Source organism: Protopterus annectens, chromosome 4.part0 (assembly GCF_019279795.1).
Source record: "Protopterus annectens isolate FY-2018-M chromosome 4.part0, PAN1.0, whole genome shotgun sequence".
In the NCBI taxonomy this organism is placed as follows: Eukaryota; Metazoa; Chordata; order Ceratodontiformes; family Protopteridae; genus Protopterus; species Protopterus annectens.
The window spans coordinates 214,433,663-214,455,377 of NC_056733.1; the positions used below are offsets into that span (position 1 = coordinate 214,433,663).

At 41.5% G+C, this 21,715-nt stretch overlaps 1 protein-coding gene across 1 annotated transcript in view; it reads left to right on the forward strand.

Moving 5' to 3' along the window:
* CENPX (centromere protein X) overlaps nucleotides 1-21,715 on the forward strand; it is a 940,759-nt gene that overhangs the window by 463,604 nt on the left and 455,440 nt on the right. The window lies entirely within an intron of this gene.

The window sequence follows — 21,715 nt, forward strand, 5'->3', positions numbered from 1 at the left end:
TTAGGTTTAAACGTTATGTCCATATTGGGATGCTTAAATTCCTGCATTTTACTTAGACTATTACACCTAGGGCAATGTAGACATGGATAAGTCCCTTTAGTTACTATATCGCCCAAGAGTAAACCAGTAGGTTTACCTATATTAGTAATATGCTGGTCATTACAAAGTTGTTTCTTGAGGTTATCACTGTTTTTATAACAAAACCTAGGTGTAGGGCCCACTATGTCTTTAATCTGCTTATTCACAGTAAGAACATTCCAATTTTTTCTGATGATACCTCTAATGCTTTCTACTTCATTTGTATATTTAATGACATAGTGTACATTACTTCCACAAGAGGTCAAATCCATGGAGGCTTTATTCCTAAATCCATGCGATGTATAGGATTTTCCAGTGGTGGCAAGATCTATGTCACCAATGATATCTCGTCTGATTTTTCTGACCATGTTCATATCATAGCCCCTTTCTTTAAATAGACGTTCTAATTTAGTGGATTCCTCAAAAAGGTCATTCTTGCTTTGACAAAGTCTAGATACCCTAATGAACTGGCTAGTTACTATCCCACGAAATGTATAAGCTGGATGCATGCTATCAGCAGCTAGCAATGCATTTCTCCAAACAGTTTTTCTGAATAGTGTGGTAGTAATGGTTCCTTCGTCAGTCAACCGTAGTGTGACATCTAGAAAATTTACATGATGGTGTGAACTGTCTACAGTAAATCTCAAAAAGTTGGTGGTAGTATGTAGATGTTCCAGAAGTGTTAAAAAATCTGTACTTGATCCTTCCCAAATTAAAAGTATGTCGTCCACAAATCGTTTATAGTATTTAACCTGTCTAAAGGATGTATGACTAAACAAGAACAACTTCTCCCACCAATATACTACCAGGTTAGCATATGTATTGGCACAGGGGGTCCCCATGGCTACCCCCCATGCCTGCAGGAAATACTCATCTCCAAACATGAAGATGTTGTTGTTCAGAACTATATCTAACAACTGTGTAACCAGTGTAATTCTATCGCTGGAGAATTGAGTTTCCTTATGCAATAATTCCCTGATGTATTGGATGCCTATATCATTAGGGATAGAAGTAAAAAGTTTCTCAACATCCATAGTTATGAGTAGGTAACATACCTTGGGCTTCTCCAAATGTATACATTTCAAAGTCTCAAGTAGTTGATAGGTATCCCTGAGTATGTTGCTACAACTATCAACCACTGGGCGTAGAATACTCTCTAGAAAGGTAGATATATGGGCCGTGACCCATTTCTCTCCTGCTACAATAGGTCTCATGGGAATGGGCCATGTCTCCTTGTGAACCTTTGGGAGGCCTTTAAGAATGGGAATAATAGGATCGGTTTGCAGCAGATACTCGTACATCTCTATACTGATCTGTCTGCATAACAGCAGATCATAGATATTATCTTTAACAGTGTTAACAATGGTGGAAACCTGATGTATGGAGATGCGTGTATAAGTATTATGATCAGATAACAGTTCAATCATACATCTCTTATACTCCTCTGAGTCCATTAATACTACCCCCCCTTTGTCTGCAGGCTTCACAACCAACTTATCATTGCCCTTAAGCCAAGTTAAGGCACGATTTTCATCTCTGTTGAGATTATAAAACTTCCCTTTCCTACTGTGTGTTGAAGAAAACAGTGCATATAAGTCATTTTCACACAAATCCAAAAAACATTGTACCATCGGTTGTAATGGAGGTGAAAAGGTACTCTTTTTCTTGAACATATTGGATAGTTCATTTATGCTAGTATCACAGTCATTGTTGGCAAATAAAAGCTTAAGACAGACACGTCTACAAAATAGTCTTAAGTCCAATAGTGTATCTTCTAGCGATGCTTTGGCAGCAGGAATGAAGGAAAGCCCTCTGTTAAGAAGGCTGAACGTAGCTGTATCAATAGCATGGTTAGAAAAATTAAACACCAAAGTCAATACCTTGTCCTTCTGTTGGGCATGTTCCGTTCCTCGGAATATTTGCGTTTTCTCGTTCCCCTGCTGCTGGAGCGCCCCCTCCCTTGTGGAGCAAACTTCCGTTGGTAGGGTAAAAAAGGGGGATTCTGCATTTCTTTCACGTTCTTGTTTTTAGATATGGCTCCTGTATTATGATGGCTTTGCAGGGCTTCCTGATTGGGTGGTGGTGTGTCCATATTGGGGATCTCAATCGGGTCCAAGTCACGGACTCTGTTGGAAACAGTTACTGCCTGCACAATAGGGTGGATATCAAGAGATTGTGGTAGTAAGTCATTGGCAGCTTCTGAGTCAGCTGTAACGTGTACATGATTGGTTGTATTACGCATGGCACTAGCTTGTTCACCCTGGTGTCTGGGCCACACAAACACGTGGCCATTTTGAAAGTCCGTGTGGTCTCTCTTCAGTTTATGTTGCTTGGTTTTACTCAGCCTTTCACCAAATGTTTTAACATGTGTTAAGACTACACATAGTTTTTCACTACAGTAATCAGAGGTGAAGTTATCAAGTATTCTCTGATAGAGAATATCAGTTTTATTCCGAAGTTCAGTTTCCAATGGTGAAAAATAATTCAATAAAAGTCTCACATAATCGAATCCTAGATTGATGTTCAAATCCTGCCATTGCTTTAATAGAGATGGCGTTATTGTTTAGATCATTAGTGTTGTTTGACATGATCGCTGGTACGATCCATGATTTTAGTATTGTGTATACAGTTTTTATGAACAGCTTTATCTGACGTATTTTTTAAATTGTGTTCTCTGTTTTTTGTTTCTATGACTACTAATTGTTTAGTTGGTTAGTTGCAATATGCATATCTAATGAGCCCCTGTGTGATAAAAGACCTTGGGACACGGGTGGACAGCAGTCTCTCCTTTGCTAATCACATCGCCACATTAGTCAGGAAATCCTTCTACGTGGCACACCTCATCACAAAAGGTTTCTCTTCCAGGCAAAAAGAGGTCACTGTTCCCCTCTACTCTGCACTCATTAGACGCATTATTAAGTACAACGCCCCTTTTGATATGTACCTCACAAGACATCTACAACAACTGGAAAGGCCGTAGAAATACCTCACAAAGAGGATTACAGGCCTCAAAGAGATGCCCTACGCAGACCGTCTCAAAAAAACTCCAGCTTTACTTTGTTGCATATCGCCCACTCAGAGGCGATCTCTGCCTAACATACAAAGCTATGTCCAACCCAGAGCTGCTGGACATGCCCCACGTAAAGAAATCCCAATCCTTCCAAGCTACACGCTGTAGGGACCTAAACCTTGTCACCACAATAAACAGAACATGCTGGAGGGATAGATTCCTGTCCCAGAGACTTCCCGTACTCTGGACCAAACTACCTGTCTATATCAAGCAAAGCTCTTCATTAGCACTCTTCAAGAAAAATCTTGATGATTGGATAGGAAATAGGAAATTCACCCTGGGGATCACTTCTGTGGCTCTGCTTAACAGGGACACAAGAAAATAATTTTCTTGGGTGGCAAAAGCCAGGGTACCTTTTTGGCTAGGCTTATGTAGGCCCTAGTGCCAGTAGCGTAGTACCTACCTATGAACCAAAAGAAATGTTAGTTTATTACAGAATGTTCACAAGAAAGGCATGTTCAAGTGTGGAAACTGCAATATGTATAGATTTATTCTTGAAGGACCATATATTATGATCCTTCATTTGGAACTAACCTTTGAAGTTCCAGGGTATTGTGCTTGCAAATCTAGGGGTATTATCTACATTGGTATGTGTAGTGGGTGTAATGCTTATTATGTGGGAATGACCACCAGAACACTTCTTGAACGTATGAGAGAACACATTTATTACATTAGAACTAAAAATGAAAGACGTGCGTTATATAAACACTCTATTGAATGTGTTAATTAAAAAAAAAATTATTTTCTATATTAGAAGTAGTGCATGGTGACCTGAAGGGAGGTGATTACAAAAACTTATTAGAACATAGGGAGACAGTTTGGCAGGTGAGATTGGAGACAGACAATAAACCTGGGCTCAAGGATAGTATCAATATCAAATGTTTTCCTAAAAATAGGAAATTGAAGGTCATCAAATGATATGATTATTTTAAATGCATTATACTTTAGTGATTGGATTGTTTTTAACTGTTTTTATTCATTAAAGGTTTTCAATTTATGATCGTTTAGGCTCATATATATTTTTTTGCCAGTATTTGATGGGTTAATGTATTGGGGAATCATATTTTAGTTAACTGAATAATTGTTTGTTAATTAACTGTGGGGTATATAAGGATGATGTTCTTCGTGTTTCACTATTGCAGTCATTACATTTGGGGTAATCTGCTAGCAGGTAGTCGGCCTGATTAACAAAGTCTTTGGTCCTGCTTCAGTTGCTGTCCCTTCTTCCATGACATCAGGTCGTCAGGGGTATAAAACATGCAGCCGACGCCATTACATCAGTCTTTCTTGCCGTGTATTGCTCGAAGCAGAAGCAGTTCGCAAGTGCCGGTCAGCCGACTCCTGAAATTTTCGTTTTCGAGTTTCAGAATCAAAGTCTTCAACTAAAAGCTAAGTAACCCCATTGGGGAAACTTTTTCTTGCTCCTTACCGATGTCAGTAAAAGTTAATAATTGCATTACTTGTGGGAAGCAAATACCTCATAAGGATTTTCATTTGTACTGTATTCCTTACCTAGGCCCTGATCACAACGTACCTTGTTGTCGGTTTTGTGTTAGATTTAATCAACGCACCATTAAGCGTCAGTATATTTTTGATTCTAAATATTTTGGTTCACAATTTAACTATCCAGAAATGTCGTCGGTTAGCAATCCGACAACCGGAATACCTAAAAAACGCAAAGAAAAGACAGAGACAGGCTGTCGAGGTCCAAAACTGACGACGCTTCTCCTAAGCCAGTCGCTAGTTCGCCGGTACTCAGTGAGGCGCTTTCGCAGTTTTGATGCCCACTACTTTTGATTTGCAGGCCTCTACTGAGACCCATTCGGAGTCCGGTATGCCGCGAGATGCTTTAAGTATTGAACCCGTGGATGTCTCCACCTTGGATGGGTCCGGAGCCACTGTGCAGGCACCAGCTTCTGAGGCTGTTTTCAGGCCTTAAAGATTTGTATATTAAACCAACGCCATCGTCAAAACTAAGACCAAAATCTACTTCTATGTCTAAAAAACTGACGCTTGAGCCACGTGTACAGGCTCCTATGCCTAAAAAACAAATGATCAAAATGGCTGAAGATTTAATTACTCTGATCAGGGGTAGCCAACCTCCTCCTTCTAAGAAGACTAAGCAATACTTTGACTATGAATCTTCTGAACTGGATTCTATTTCTTCTGACTCTTCTAATGAACAGGATTTGTCTTGAGGACTCTGATGCAGAAGATTCCAATCCTTCTGCTTCTCCCCCTGAGGATTTTTCTTTTGGGGAAATTTTACATACCTTAAGGGAACATTTCCACTGGGAAAGTCAGGATTTCTCTGAATCTAAAAAGAGACTCGGGGATTTTCTTCTTCTTCCTCAGCGTAGGCCTTTGGCCATACCGCCCATTCTAGACATTGTTGATGTTTTTTCAGAATCTAGTATGACTCCTGATTCTCTACCTCTGGCTCCTTGTAAGCCAGACAGATACTACAGGGTTCCTGACTCCCACAAATTCCTTTTCAAAAAATCCTATTGCTGACCCTGAAACCATTTCTCAGGGTCCCAAGATCATTAAGGCCTCTACTGCTAAAAATCCTACCCCTTCTGATAGAGACTCAAGGACGCGGGATAGATGGGGTAAGAAGGTTTACACGTCTGCAAACTTGGCAATCAGGGCTTTAAACTGTCAATTTCATATGCTTAGATATCAACAGCATGTCATGGGACTACTTAAACAGAAAATTATGTTAATTTCTGATTGTGTGGAAAATAAAGATTTGCAGGATTTATTACATTCAGCTGAACAAGTTGGAAAACATACGTTGCAATGTGGTTTTGATTCCTTGGAAGCCTCTTGCCGGGCTGCTGTAACTGGATCTGTGCTAAGAAGGCATGCTTGGCTCAAAAGAGCAAACTCTGCCTGACCATGTTAAAGCAAAATTGTTGGATGCTCCTTTACAACAGGACTGTCTCTTTGGTAATAAGGCTGAAGAAGCGTTAAAAAAGATGGAAGATAAAGCTAAATCTATGCAAACTGTCAAAGATTTCTTACAAGTGCAACCTCCAAAATTTAGTAGGCACTGCCCTACTAAAAACTGCTCCTTTCCAGTCCCCTCGAGAGCCGCTCAAGTCAAATCAAGACAGTCCATAGGCTCCAGGTTTCAGTCACAAGGAACTTTTAGAACAAAACAATGGGGTGCCTCCACCTCCAAATCTGGAAGCAGCAAGGCACCTCCTTATGGTAAACAGTCTCAATGACTTCCCTCTACAATCACCAAGCATTTACTTTTTAGCCGCCCCTTTGGGGGGGAAACTGGCACTTCATGCACGAAACTGGCAACTTATTACCCAGGACAAATGGGTTTTAAATTTAGTATCCCAGGAATACAGATTTAATTTCCACACGTTGCCAATCCCAAATGGATGGCCAGATATGCCCCCAAATCAGTGGGCAGAGGCCCAGAAACAAGTTCTGTCCCTCATGAACATGGGGGCTATTCAACCAGTACCAGAAGAGGAAAAGGGACAAGGTTTCTATTCAAGACTTTTCCTGGTGCCCAGAAAAGACAAAATCATGGCGTCCAATTCTGGATTTATCCACTCAACACATTTCTGGACATTCCAAAATTCAAGATGCTGACTCTTCAACAGCTACTACCTATGCTAGGCAAAGATGCCTGGTTGGTAACTCTAGACTTAAAAGAGGCTTACCTGCATATCCCTGTCAGGGAATCTTGCCGAAGATACCTCTGCTTCAAAGCAGGCAACTTGCATTACCAGTTCTTTGCACTGTCGTTTGGCTTATCTACTGCGCCCAGGGTCTTCATAACGTGCCTGGCACCAGTAATTGCATTTTGCAGGCAAAGAAATATTCAAATATATCCATACCTGGATGACTGCCTAATTCAGACAGAAAACAAGGACATTCTTCTAAAGCATCTGGCGTTTGTATAAGGGTTCTAACTTGTCTAGGGTACACCATAAACGAAAAAATCACAACTGGTACCCTCTCATAAAATTACATTCCTGGGTGCAAGCTTGAATACAACTGCCCAGATGACTTACCTTATGCCAGAAAAGCAAATTCAATTGGTGATTTACTTCAAACAGGTGGCCACAAAAACCCTGCTATCTGCAAGACAAATTCTGCAAGCCTTGGGGTTCATGGCCTCCTGCATTCTTCTAATTCCATATGCAAGACTGCATATGAGGAAACGTCAGTGGTACTTAAAAAGTTTATGGAGTCAACATTGTCACAGCCTGGAAACGATTCCTATTATACCTTGCCTGCAACTAGAGTTCCTATGGTGGGCAGAGGCCTGCTACCAAAACAAGGGTCTGCCATTCACTCCACTCCCTGCCACCAAAACCCTGGTTACAGACGCTTCAGATTATGCTTGGGGGGCCCATCCAGCAGGGAAGGGCATTCAGGGCAAATGGAGCCCAAATCAAATGCACCTACATATCAGTCAGAAAGAGATGCTAGCTGTACAGAATGCACTGACAGCCTTCAAGGACTACCTTCATCCAGGACAACTACTGATAAAGACAGACAACACCACAGTTATGTGGTACATAAACAAGCAGGGGGGTACACACTCCTACCCCCTTTGTAGACTAGCCATGGCATTGTGGAACACGGCCTTGACCTATCAAATACAACTACAAGCTCAATTCCTGCCAGGAAAGCTAAATACTCTGGCAGACGAACTAAGCAGAAATCTCATGGACCCGCACAAATGGAAACTGGAACCACACGTTTTCAACATGTTGACACGCAAATGAGGGAGCCCAGACATGGATCATTTTGCCTCACCCCAGAACTATCAGTTGGACACATTCTGCACAGGAATTCATCACAAAAAAGCTTGGAAAAGTGGATGCTCTATCATTCAGTTGGAAAAGCCTAGCAGTCTATGCTTTTCCCCCTCTGCCTCTGCTCTCCAAAGTTCTACTAAAAGTCAAACTGGACAAACCAAAAATGATTCTGATTGCTCCAGACTGGCCTCGCCAACACTGGCACCCACTCCTGCACAATGTGTCACACCTTCCTCCATGGCACCTGCCTCAGCAGAACCACCAAATTCTGCACTCTCAGCTCCAAATTTGGATCTTGCAGCGTGGCTAATGAACTGATTTCACCCTTGGCACATCCCTCATCAAACCTGTGCTGGATGTCATTTTGGAGGCTAGAAGCCTAGTACTAGATAATCTTATGCTGACAAATGGAAAAGATTCTGTACCTGAACCAGTCACAAGGAATAAGCACAGCAATGCCCAATGTTCCTCAGATTTTGCAATACTTAACTGAGATGCTTCACAAGGGCCTATCCTTTTCTTCCATAAAAATCCATGCTTCTGCCATTTCAGCTCATTACAACACAGAACCTCCCCTCTTCTCTCATCCTCTGCTAAAGCAGTATCTCAGAGGGGCCAAAAATTTAAGACCTCCCAGAAGAGCACCAACTCCTGCATGGGACCTTGTTTTTTTTTTGAAAAACCCACTCTCCCTCCTTTTGAGCCAGCTGCTACTGCAGACCTAAACTTTTTCTCCTGGAAAACAGCTTTCCTTTTACCAGTCACTTCAGCTAGAAGGATTTCAGAATTACAGGCTCTTATGGCAGTGGAGCCTTTCATTATTTTTCATCCGGACAGGGTGGCTGTCAGGACCAATCCATCTTCCAAGCCTAAGGTGGTATCCAGTGTGGCTCTTAATCAGACCATTCATCTGCCAACATTCTTTCCCAATCCACAGAACAAGGGTGAGTGGGTTCTGCATTCACTGGATGTACACAGACAACTTAGATTCTACTTAAACAGGACAAAATCACTAAGAAAATCTGAACAACTATTGGTGTCATTTGCTGCAGGGGCAGAGGGAAAGGCTATTTCAAAGCAGACTATTTCCAAATGGATAAGCCGTTGTATTTGTTTCTGCTACATGCACCATGATAAATCTATCCCCAAGAGGATTAGATCTCATTCCACCAGGGATGCATCTACTTCTGCAGCCTTTCTCAGAGGGATTTCTACCAGAGACATTCTAGAAGCTGCTACCTGGAGCTCAGTTCATACGTTCACCAAACATTACCATTTACCTCTCTTCTCCAAATCCAGAGCTGGGTTTGCCACTACTGTCCTGCAGGGCCTTATAGCTGCTCCTAATGCTGTATAACTCCATCCTCCCTACCATAGCTTCGGGATTCTACCCAAGTGAAACATGAAGAACATAGTACAGTTGTGTATACTTACCATAAATGTAGATGTTCGAGTGTATTCACTGTAGCAGTCCTGGTTACCCACTTTCCAGCCCCCTGTTTTTCTCTTGCTATACCTCTCCTTTCTTTTACTATGCTTAAAAGCCTTTTTGGTGTATTTGCTTTTGTTTGGAGGTATATTTTTTGTTTTTTAAATTATATGCATATACATATATATATTGTGCTCCCCATTTGGGGGGCACTTGACATCTGGGGCAAGAAAAACTGATGGAATGGCATCGGCTGCATATTTTGTAACCCTGACAACCTGATGCCATGGAAGAAGGGACAGCAACCGACGCAGGACCCAAGACTTTGTTAATCAAGGCCGACTGAGGGCAACCTGCCAGCAGATTACACCAAATGTAATGACTGCAACAGTGAATACACTCGAACATCTACATTTATGGTAAGTGTACACAACTGTACTTTGTTTGCTTGTATGAATTTTTTCTGATGGCGTCTTACTGACGAAAGCGTGAATTAAAGGTTTTGTATGCTAAAGCACAGTTTCTCCGACTTTCATTGACTGTCAGGTATCCTTGCCTTTTTGAGTTTGTTTAGTTCTGTTTGTTTGATGTGCAGGCCTGGTGTATTTTTATCAAACAGAAAAGTTGTGGACAATAATTAATAGAGGGGAAGAGGGCAACAGTTACATGGGATTTATTGATCCTTCCAATAGAACAAGGTGGTTTAGGATTATCTGATGTGAAGGGATATCTTAGAGCTACACAGTTAAGGCTTTTTATATAATTTATATAAAACACAAGCAGAAGATTATATTTCAAAGTGGAAAGGAATGATGATGGAGTGGGGGTCAAGAAATAAGAAGAGTGTGGTATTTTGGATGCGGCAGCTTCGGGAATAATCATGTAGAATATTCTATAAAGTATATATTACATGATATTGCAACTGTACAGAATACTGTAGAATATTATACTCATAACGTAGTGGAAAGTATTTTAAGAACTAAGCCAACATGAGAAACGAGATCTTGCACGTAGGGGTACAGAACTGAGTACAACTATAGGTTGTATAATAAGATTTATAAATTCTAGGAAATCCAGAAATGATGAAGTCATTGCTTGTTAGTTACATTAGACACAAACTTGAGTATGGAATAACAGTATGGAAACATTATAAGAAAACAAGCATTAGTAAACTGGAAAGAGTACTAGTAAACTGGAATCAGGCATGTGTAGAGTTTAGATGACAGGACGGTCTTAGTAATACAGAACTTGATCCCCTAGGTCCATTGCTGAATGGACACGTGTAAAGAGAAAAGGCATAGGTAAGGCAGACTGCTGGCACTGAAGAAGGTTGTGAGACTTTAATGGTATCAGCTGTCTGAGTGGATAGCCAGCACAGGTATCGGACAGATCAGATGGCCTTGCATGCCACTGAATTCCCATGCCTGTCCTAGGTTCATTAGTGGAGTAGCAGTCCTTACCTTGCTTTTTCTCTTTACATGTACCCATTCAGCAGTATGTCAGTATGTTGGCTACACCACGAATGTGTATATTTACAATGATATGTGTCTACATGTTAAAACAACTGGGTCTGAATGCTGTGCACATGTACAGATATCAGTTTATTTAGGACTCAGGTTATGGAAATTATGATTTTTTTTCATATTTTGGTAAACAACTTTGCTAGGTAGGATGTAATTGTGCCAAGTCATATCTCATTTTGAAGACCGTGTCAGTCCTTACAACATGATAAAAGAACTGTCTGTATGCTCTACACATGTACAGATATCAAAAATTATATATTTTTTATGTTTTAGTGAATGACGTAGCTAAGGAAAGATGTCAACGTGCTAAGTAATAACTCATTTCAAGACAGTATTAGTCCTTACAACGTGGTAAAAGAAATGTGCCCTTGCGCTGTACATATGTACATATATCATAGTTTGTTTAGTGCTTACGTTATGGAAATTGTTTTTTTTTTTAATATTTTTAGTAAATAACTGTACAAGGGAGCATGTCACTGTGCTAAGTAATACCTCATGTTGAAGACAGTACTAATAGTTCCAGCATGATAAAATAACTGGGTCTGTATGTTGTACACATGTACAGATATCAAAGTTTGTTTCGGACTTAGGTTATGGAAATTTATTTTTTTCATATTTTGGTAAATAACTTTGCAAGGTAACATGTCAGTGTGCCAAGTAATACCTCATTTTGAAGACAGTGTTACTCCTTGCAACATGGTAAAGGAACTGGGTCTATATGTTGTACACATGTACAGATATCAAAGTTTGTTTCGGACTTGGGTTATGGAAATTGATTGCTTTCATATTTTGTAACTTTGCAAGGGAGCATCTGAATGTGCTAAGTAATACCTCATTTTGAAGACAGTATTCATGTCCTCCCCGCAGTCGAGTGGCGTTCGAAAGACATGCGTGAATGGGCGTGCCTTCGTTGAAGGTTGGGCGTCTTGCTGGCACCTCGGCACCATAAAAGTCTACTGCCAATCATTAGCGGACCGGAGTTCCGCTGTGGCGACCCCTAACCGGGAAAAGCCAAAAGAAAAACAACAACATTTATAGTTCCAGCATGGTAAAAGAACTGTGCCTGTATGTTGTACACATGTACAGATATCAAAGTTTGTTTAGTCTTGTAGGATTATGAAAATTATACATTTCTAATACTTCTCATTATTATGCCCATATCTTTGCAAGGGAGCATGGTGATGGCACAAATGAGGCATCATTCTGAAGCTGGCATTGAGACGCACAACTTCTATACTCATATCTAGTCTCTGTCACAGTTGATGAGATATTATGCTTTGTTTTTATCAGTTATTAGAAATATGTTATTAGTCATATTTCTGTGAATATCTCCGTAAAGGAGCGTCACACAGTAATGGTTAAGGTATCATTGTAAAGCTGATATTCATACAAACAAATTAAATACAAATTATATGAGTCTACGTGATACATTGACCAAGATATTGTGCTTTACTTTTCCAAAAAGGTAAAAATATGCACAGTATCAGCATTCCTTGCCAAATATTTAATAATGACTTTGATATGCACTATCAACATTTACACTGTTGGAAAGGTCAGTGTCTGCTGAACAACTTTTGTATTTACATTTTTAGTCTAGCTCTTATAGTTAAAGAGTTATGAACATTTGTTTTTTGTATGGTATTAGAAATGAATTTTCTGAAAATGAGCTCAGGCTGCACTGTTGTTCGTATGGTGGACTTAAGCAGGCAGCTTTTTCTGAGCTGCTCCAGAGTGAATGAGTTGAGCACGTCCGCAGAGGCATCGCAGACGTCTGTTACGGATGGTAAGGGGGAACCACAGCTCATTCCTTTAAACTTACCTTGCAGTATCTCTCCTGTCTTAATGATAGGGGATTTGCTGATGTCTGTGCCGGTCTCTAGCCCTACGTTGGTCCTACCTTCCCAGCCTAGGGCGGTCCTCCACAGAAGAAGAAACAAAAACATCTATTCCTTCATAGGATCCTTCCCCATATTGACAAGCCTTTTCTCAGGGAATCCTGAATACCTTTTTAGTACACAGGCCCTCCTCTATTCAGCCACCTACTCCTGTATCACCTCCAACTTCTTTACTTAGGAGTGCTTTTGTGAGACTATTTCAAAGATGAGGGATTTTTTTCAAGTGGGAAAGCTCTCAGTTTTCAGAAGTATAAGAAAGGTACTATGATAAATAGACTTTCCTTCAATTTCTGCTGTCCCACCTGTGTTACCTGCCTTTCAGGAAGCTTTCCTTTCAGCATCCAAAAGCCCTGATTCTGTGCCTCCCATCCCCAAAAGGCCAGACAGGTTTTATAAAGTCCCTGAGGACAGTAAGTTTCTGTTCAGATGCCCTCCTGCAGACTCAGCTGTAATTTCAGTCTCTGCAGGTAAAGTTTCTAGGCTGCTGCCTTCCACTACCCCTATTGCCTTCAATTAAGGACAGTAAAATGATTGAGAGTCCTGGACAAAAGGTCTACACCTCTTCCACTCTGGCTTTTAGGGTTATTAAATATTAGACACATGTGTAAGTATGTACTGGCCCTACTTTCTCAGGCTTCTAAATTGTGTACAGATCTTCCAGATTCAGCAGCCAAGTCCCAACTCTCTTCACTCCTGACACTTTCTTCCCAAGTTACCAGACACTCCATTAAATGCAGTTATGATACTGCAGAGGTCTCTGCAAGATCAGTAACATCTGGATCTGTCCTCGGAGGTACTCCTGACTAAGGCTGCAGCCTTTGCCTGAGGATTTCAAGGAAAAATAATGGATGTACCCCTGGACAGCTCTGCCCTTCTTGTTGAAAATGCTGCCACCATCCTCAAAACACTTAAAAGAAAGGGAAAGAACTCCAGGAACTAAAATATATTCCTGGATATACAGTTCAAGAATATCACAAAAATTACCCTTCCAAGCCTAACGTTATAAGGAAAAGAACCCCAACAACTTCTTAGCCTCACAAGAAGAACTCGTGCAAACGCACTTCAGCTAGTTCTCAGCCATCTTTTGCCAGACAAGCCAGGTAATCTGTGACTTACCTGGCCATACTTACAAAAACCCTCTCCCCCAGCACCTCTTACTCTCTCTCTACCTGGACAAGCATTACCAAAAGATAGGTCCTGTTTATTGCCCAAAATGATTATTCCATGACTTGGAAATCCATTCATCCCTTCATGGGCATCCCACAACCCTCAAGGGACCAGATCCATCTCTTTCACAGGCGATTCAAGACTTGATCTCACAGGGGACCATTCAAGAAGTTCCCTCCATGGAAAGAGAAAAAGGCTTCTATTCCAGGATGCTTAGTCCCCAGGAAAGATGGCCGTTGGAGACCAATTTTAGATTTGTCCTAGCTCATTCTTTTTCTACAAGTTCCCACTTTCAGGATGCTCACACTGCAAACTGTGTTTCCTTTCTTGCTCCCTCAGGCTTTTCCAGTTCCCCTAAACATCAAAAATGCATACCTTCATATTCCCATTCATCTTCTGTTCAGGAAATTCTTACGATTTTCTGTTGCTTCCTCTCAGTTTTAGTTTTGTGTTTGCCCTTTGGACTCTCTACAGCTCAAAGAGTATTCACAAAGTGTTTGGCTGCTGTCATTTCCTTCTGCAGACTACATGTAATTCTCATCTACCCTTACCTGGATGACTTGCTTATCCAAGCAAAACATCCAGACATCCTGTACCAGAACCTTTAAACCACAGTCTCCTTACTCCTGAGTCTAGGATTCACTATCAGCTACAACAAGTCTTCACTAACCCCTTCTCAGGATCATGTCTTTTTGAGCTGCAGGTTAAGGACATACATTATGATAGCCTTTATGCCTGTGCAAAAGATGTAATCTCTGTTGACCTTTTTCCAGCAGTTGCTTCCTCTTACCTCTTTGATAGCCAGAGTTTCTCAGGATGTTAGGGTTCATGGCTTCTGTTATACCAGTGATGTCCTTAGTCAGGCTTCTTATGTGAAAATTCCAGCGGTACCTGAAGATACTTTGAGTCACAGAATGCTCATCATCTGGGGTTTGTTCTTCCACTTCTTTCATGCCTGAAAAATGAGTTGCATTGGTGGATTCAACAAATATCTCAGAATCCAGGACTCCTCTTTCAGCCACCAGACCCCATTCAGGAGCTGTTTACAGATGCCTCAGACCTGGGGTGGGGAGCAACTTTGGGGAACCCAAAGGTCCAAGGCCTGTGGTTTCCTTTGATAAGAAAGCAACACATCAGCATCAAGTAGATGTGAGCTCTGATTTTGGTACTTCAAGTCTTTCATTCATCTCTTCAACCAGGCCCCTTGAAATTGTTCATAGACAACACCACAGTTCATTTGTAGGTCAACAAACGGGAGGTGGGATGTCTTACCTTCTCTGCAGGTTAGCTGTACAAGCTTGGTAGATTGTTTACAAGCAAAGGTAACATCCCCTCAGCTCAAAATGTTCTAGCAGACACACTGAGCAGGTCCATGACACAAGCCCACAAATGGATGATCCACAGAGATGTTTTTCTGGACATTCTCTGCCGGTGGGGTAAGCCTCAAATAGATCTTTTTGCCTCCCCTCTGAACAAACAACTTCCAAATTTTTGAGCCAGAGCTCCACACCCTCTGGTATGGAAGGTGGACACCCTTTCTTTTTCATGGAAGGGAATGTTTCTGTATGCATTCCCCCCTTCCCACTTATTCAAAAAGTCTTGCTGAAGATTCAGCAAGACACCCCAAAAATCTTGCTGGTGATCCCCTTTTGGCCAAGACAGCATTGGTTCCCTGTTCTTCTGCAATTAGCCAAGGGCAGTCATCACAAGTTACTTCACAGGGTAGATCTTCTCACGCAAGACAAGGGCTCTCTCATTCACCCATATCTAACAACACCGAATATGACACTGTGGGTGATAGGTTTCTGATTCATTTCAGACACCTTTTCTCTGAGGACATGCTTCTAGTCCTGCAGGAGGTCAGAAAACCCAATACCAGGAGATCCTATTTGTCCAACGGGAAGAGGTTCTCCATCTGATGTCTTAACAAGTGACTAGATCCATTTTCAGTGGATATTCCCCTAATCCTGTCTTACTTGTGTGAGCTGCTCAAGGCTGGATTGGCTTCATCTTTGGTTAAAGCCCATTTATCAGCCATTTCTGCATGTCTGCCTTTATCTACTCCCTTGGCATCTAGGCTAGAAGTTAAGCTTTTCTTGAAAGGCTTCGTGCACATCAGACCTCCCAGGAAACATGTACCACCTCCTACCTGGGATTTGAATTTTGTTCTGGAAGAACTGACTCAGACACCCTTTGAACCTGCAGCTTCTGGTTCTTTAAAACTCTGCAAATAGAAAACTGTTTTACTGGTAGCCATCACCTCTGCTAGGAGAGTTTCTGAGCTTCAGGCTTTAATGGTTTCACAACCCTTTTTTAATTTTCCACAAGGATAACGTTTCTCTTTGTCCCAATCCTTCTTTCATGCCTAAAGTGGTTAATGACTTGTCCCTTAACCGATACATTCACTTACCTACCTTTTTCCCTACCCTTCAAAACTCGAGTGAGAGGGTACTCCACACTTTGGATGTACATAGACAACTCAAATTTTACCTGGATAAGACCAAATCCATTAGGAAGTCTGAACAATTGTTTCTGTTTTCACCCTAGGGCACTGGGTAAACCTGTCTCAAAACAGTCCATTTCCTCTTGGTTATCTAAAGCCATTTATTTCTGCTACTTGTCTCAGGAGAAAACATTTTCTTCCTCAGTTAAAGCTCATTCCACTAGGGTTGTCGGTTCCTCTGGTGCCTTCTTCAAGGGTCTGAACACTGCCTCTATCCTGGAAGCAGCTACTTGGTCCTTTGTCCACACCTTTACTAAACACTACAAGTTGGACTCTTGTCTCCAGATCCAGGACAGATTTTGCCAGGGCAATTCTGCATGGGTTTATGGAGACTTCCTGTGCTCCCGCCTCCCTTCCCTCTCATGAGTTTTGGTATTCTCCCTCATGTTATGAATACTGCAACATGGGAATAGGACGACATAGAATAGTTATGCAAAATCTTACCATAACCATAGATGTCCTTCTCTTCCATGTTGCAGTATTCTATCCCAGCCACTTTCCTCCCCTTGGTTCATGTTCTTCTTTGGATGATAAATGCATTTTCATCTTATTCTTGGACTGGTGTTCTGACTGGGGCATTTAGCTCTGAGGATGGTACTTACAGACATCACTTTTATGGCCTACGTCAGCTGCATCCTGTGTGCAATGTCCCATGTACCTAGCAGTAGCTTAAGTCTGTGGTGGGGCACTTGGGTTGCCTAGGCGAGGAATCCCCCATGTTATGAATACTGCAACATGGAAAAGAATTACATCTATGGTTATGGTAAGATTTTACACAACTATTCTTTATGTCAACCTAAGGTTCTGAGGGACAGCAGAGTTGAATGAAGTTTTGTTTTTCTGTTGAAACTGAACATTAAAAGTTCATGGTTACTTCTGTTCTGACCAGAATGTTGCCGTATGTGAAAATAGCTATTCTCTTGTCATAAATAAAACACAGGTGATGAAACACAGACCCCAGTAATTTTACTGTTAAAATTCTGAAGTAGTCAGCAGTTTGAATTCAGAGTAAATTCATCCTAAATCATGCATTACCAGAAAAAATGTTGCCCTTCAGCATACCTTATTGATATCCACTGTTAGTTGCTCAAAAGGAAAAGTTAGGTACTATAGTGTCTTGTAAAGCCAATGTCCTGGTCCATACCACTGACTGTCAGACTGAACAATTTAATTCATTTTATCTCCATTGTTTTTTTTTTTTTTTTTCCAAAGGTGTGCGAAAATGTCCTTTAAAAGACATGACTGTCATATCTGATACAGAATGCTCAGACAGGGAAAAGTGTGCTGACACTGGCTTCATTGTCAATTTTATTTTATGTATAATCATTGCCGTACGTTTTCTGGTGGTTGTCTTTTACTTGCTTGAGGGTCAGCTATTCATAGCTGATTTGCTTGCAGACGAACGCTGGTCTGAATATTCAAGTGTGAGGAACTCTAATACAAATTCTTGTTTATAAATATTTTAGTTTGTTCAACCTCATTGACTGTGTGTGTGTGTGTGTCTATATATATATATATATATATATATATATATATATATATTTATCTGATGTTGTCCTTTTCATCTCATTTTCAACTGGTGGGTATCGGATCCGACCTCTAATCTAACTCGGCCACATACATTAGACTTTCAGATCCAGCTCACAAGCTCTTCCTTCTACCTAAAATACCTCAGTCAGATTTCGTTTGCCACCATCTTGCACAGACGCAAATCCTTCTCTGAGAGTTATTTTGGTTATTGCTGCAGTTTTTTGTGAATAGTAAATTCTTTAAAAACCTTTCATCTATCCTTCTGTAGTTACTAGCCCACTTTCCTAACTCATACCATAGCTGGTACTTGTCCCTCTTCATTAATCTTTCTACCATTATTCTTACTGTTCTTCTGCCCCCCCCCCCCCCCTTTCTAGCCCTTCTATTTTTCTACGGTAATGGCCGAAAAACCTACAGTCTTTTTAAAAAGTGCAGTTTCTATGGGCATAAGATTCTCAGTTCTGATACCCAAAGGGAGTGCACCTACTGTATTTGAGCATCCCACCTCAATACTGACTGATGCATTTGTGCTGCCTTAAATTCTAGGGCACATTTTTTCAGATTCCCCCAGCCAGTAATAGAGAGTTCAGGGCTTTGGACAGGTTTGGAAAGTGCATTTTTGCTTCAGCAACCTTTGCCTTGTAGTCCCTGAATTACTTAGTGCACTTCACAAGATTACAGCAGTATTTGACCCAGGAATTCTCCAAATTCCTCTGAGTCCATGTCCGTGGAGGACTGCAAGAGATCTTCTTCACTGGCCACATTCATTTCCAGTGCATCCATAAGGATAATATCCCATGGTGTGCAGGGTAGATCACAGACTGCTGGTTCAGGCACAACCAGTAGGAGACATGCCTGGATGCACTTGTGTGACTGTGTGAAGCCTTTTAAGTCTTCTTTCATCAGTGCTGCTTTTGATGAAACATCTTTGTTTGGTCTTACCGTGAAAGAAACGCTTTCCCAATGAACAAGATGGAAAGACCCTGTCTGCTTTAGGGATATTCTTTTTTCTACCCCTGAATGATCTTTTTGCCGGAATCGAAGAGGATGTAAGGAAATATGGTTCTGTAGGTCCCAGGGACCATTCCAGGATTCATGTGGGGACAACAGCTCCAGAGGCAGAGGGGGTAGTTCAAATGGAAGATGGCGTCCTCATGGCAGGTGAGGCCTGCAGAATCAGGGTTTCTGTGATTCCTTTTCAGATAAATCCTTTCAGCACTCCTGAAGGGTTGTCTGACTGCCCACCTCTGGAGGCAGTCAAAGGGCACTTGCCTTTGCACCCAGATGCCTGGGCTTCTATAACAAAAGATTCTTGGGTGCTAAAAATAATATCCAGAGGTTATTTCATACCATTTTTCCAGATTCCTCCGGCCAAAAGAAGAAGTCTTCCTGATGTCCCACCCTGTTAGACAGAAGCTGCAAATCAAGAGATTCATAAACTGCTAGACAAAAGAGTCATCCAGGAGATCCTACCAGATCAAAGATGATTTGGAACTTACTCAAGGTTCTTTTTAGTACCAAAGAAGACTGGCGACCTGAGGCCAATTCTGGATCTGAGCAAACGGAATCAATTTGTGAAGAAGTCAAAGTTCTGAATGGTCACGGTTCAGTCCATTCTGCCTTTTCTATGCAACATTGATTGGATGTGCTCAATTGCTCTTCAGGACACGTACTATCACATCAGGATGAACAGACAATCCTGAATATTTCTGTGCTTTCAGCTGGGGATTAGTCACTGACAGTTCATAGCTCTGTCCTTTGGTCTCACCACAGCCTCCAGGGTGTTTACCAAATATATGGCAGTGGTAGCAACTCACTTCAGATTGCAGGGATTCTGAGTGTTTCCATATCTAGATCACTTGACTCCACACCTCCCTAACCAAGCATCTCCTAGAGCAATCCAGGGACCATTTGCTCCTCCAACTTTGTCAAAGGCTAGACATTTCAGTCAATACCTCCAAATATCATCTAAAACCTGTACAGAGCCTGGAAGTTCATAGGTGCACAGTTGAACACAGTAAGTCAGATAGTCTCTCTTCCTTTACATCGTGTGGACACAATCAAGTTTCAGGTACAACAAATTTTTGTTCACCCTTCTACTCCAGCCAGACTTGTTCTTTAGGTTCAATGCCAGCAGTCATAACCTTAGTTCCAATGGTCCATTTTTATATGCATGTTTTCCAATGGACTCTAGCTGTTCAGTGGTCTATTTTGCATCATCCCTCGTCTTGTCTTTTCCAGTCAAACTCACTCGAGTCTGTAAGGATCATCTTCGTTGGTGGATTCAATTAGAGGAAGTTTATCTATGCCATCTTTTTATTCTATTCCATTCAGTAGCCACGGTGACCACGGATGTTTCCCATTTGGGGTGAGGAGGACATTTCACGGGATGGACTGTTCAAGGCACATGGTCACCCCAAGAGACCAATTTGCATATCAGTGAAGTAGAGATGAGAGCAGTCCTACTAGCGTTGCAGGCCTTTCAAGATATTCTTCCTGTGGGGACCATTGCGATACAAACAGATAACATGTCTGTGGTTTGGTACAACAACAAGGATGGAGGAACCCGATCTTATCCCCTTTGTTGAGAGGCAGTGAGAGTGTGGCGGTGGGCAATCTCCTCCAACTGCTTTCTTATGGCAGTGCACATACTGGGAAAATCCAATGTAATAGCAGACAAACTCAGCAGGTCTATTCTGATGCCTCATGAGTGGTCTCTCAATCAATCAGTGATATACAGGATTTTCCATCATTAGGCCCAACCTTGCTGCGATCTCTTTGCATCTCCCCACAACAAGTGCAGCAGGTTCTCTGCCCTAATTCCCCCCTCAGGGGGGTCACCGAGAGATGCTGTAGTCCAAGTTTGGCCCTCCGGTCTCCTTTATGCTCATCCCCCACTACCACTGGTTCCAAACTTCTTACAGAAAGTGCTTCGGTTGAAGAGTTCATTTATCCTCATTGCCACCTTTTGGCCTTGTCAAGTGTGGTTCACCTTCCCTTGATCTCATCTTCGATAGACTCCATGGATGCCCCAGTCCAGACCTTCTGTCACATCTCTCTGGGATGAAGCATCTCGATATTCCAGGCCTTAAACTGACTGCATAGTTTCTCCAATTCCATTGATAGCAAGACAGCCTGGGCTTTCTTCCCCCGTATGACAAATACTTCTGTCTTCCCAGAAAGCATCTACAAGGAAGATCTACAGGTGTAAATGGAAAAGATTCTTAACGTGAGTTCTTCAGAAGGAAGCTGACCCTTTCACTGCTCCTATACCTGTGGTTCTAAAATTTTTAGCATCTATTTTTTCAAGAAGGTGTTAGTTTTTCTACAGTCAAAGTACAGTTACCAGCTATATCTAATTTTCGTTCAGGAGAAAATGCTTCCTCTTTAGCTTCTACCATATTGTGCAAGGTTTCTCTAAAAGGCATCTTCTTAATTAGACCACCAGTGAAAGACCCATCACCTCCTTGGGATTTAACAGTCATACTCCAAGAGTTGACCTAAGAACCCCTTGAGCAGTCAACTAAGTCTGATTTAAAATTTTTGTCTTGTAAAGCAGCGTTCCTAGTAGCTATTACATTTCTAAGGTGAATTTCTGAACTCCAGGCTCCATCTTCCAAATCTCCTTACATTATTTTTCACAAAGACAGTCACTTTACGAGCAAAGCCATCTTTCTTACTGAAGGTAGCATCTGAATTGAATATCAGTCAGACAATTAATTTGCCT